Here is a 1,190-nt window from a genome sequence, read left to right as displayed (position 1 = left end):
ATAATTGTTATATCTTCTTCTTGGATTGATCCTTTGATCATTATGTACTGACCATCTTTGTCTCTTTTCACATCCTTTGTTTTAAAGTCTATTTTATCTGATATAAGTATTGCTACTCCTGCTTTCTTTTGGTCCCTAGTTGCATAAAAAATCTTTTTCCAGCCCTTCACTTTCAGTCCGTATGTGTCCCCTGTTTTGAGGTGGGTCTCTTGTAGACAACATATGTAGGGGTCTTGTTTTTATATCCATTCAGCCAGTCTTTGTCTTTTGGTTGGGGCATTCAACCCATTTACATTTAAGGTAATTACTGATAAGTATGATCCCGTTGCCATTTACTTTATTGTTTTGGGTTCGAGTTTATACACTGTTGTTGTGTTTTCTGTCTAGAGAAAATCCTTTAGTATTTGTTGGAGAGCTGGTTTGGTGGTGCTGAATTCTCTCAGCTTTTGCTTGTCTGAGAAGCTTTTGATTTCTCCTTCAGAAAATTTCAAATAAGAAATACAAAAAAATCCCACTACTCACGTTGAAAATCAGTGACTGTCCTTTGATATGTGAAATAGAGATTGTCATGTTCTCTGCATATATATCTGCACTTAGAATTTTGTAACTGTAATATAAAAAATTGGATAATTCATTCAGAAAAATCTTCATATGTGATATATTAAGAATGCTGTATTTCATGTTGGAAAATCTGTCCCCAGATTTTCAAATGTGAATTATAATTTCATATTTCATGTCCTAAAATCTGCACCTAGAATTTCATATGTGAAACTGAGATTTCCTCTTTGCTGAAGCACTATCTGGTGTCAGACTTCAACACAAGGAACAGAAAATTCTGCAGTGAGTCTATAATCATATGTGAAATATTTCCCATAAGGACTTGTATACCCTGATTTTGACATTAGAAATGTAGAAAACTCCATATTACCCGTAAACATATCTTTATTAAAATTGTGTGCCTGAGTAATTGAATCTCTCATAGTTTAAGAAGTAAAATATCCACCCAGACTTCCATAAATGAAATAGAGAAATGCCCATCATTCATAAAGAATCATGTAATTTTCCTATGGGGATATAGATAATTCCATATTTCAGACTCAAAAATATCCTGACTGACATATGAAACAGACTTGCTATTTTTCAATTGTCCAGCCAGTTCCAATTCTGCCACACCGTGGACAGCAGCATCC

The 1,190-nt window shown here is 34.0% G+C and overlaps 1 protein-coding gene across 1 annotated transcript in view; it reads left to right on the top strand.

Annotated features, from left to right (window-relative positions):
* Nucleotides 1-1,190, top strand: part of LOC104979987 — a 35,182-nt gene that overhangs the window by 33,019 nt on the left and 973 nt on the right.

This window comes from Bison bison, unplaced genomic scaffold (genome assembly GCF_000754665.1).
Source record: "Bison bison bison isolate TAMUID 2011002044 unplaced genomic scaffold, Bison_UMD1.0 scf7180017864492, whole genome shotgun sequence".
In the NCBI taxonomy this organism is placed as follows: Eukaryota; Metazoa; Chordata; class Mammalia; order Artiodactyla; family Bovidae; genus Bison; species Bison bison.
The sequence above is the reverse complement of the archived record's forward strand: the minus strand, read 5'-3'. Positions and strand labels throughout refer to the sequence as shown.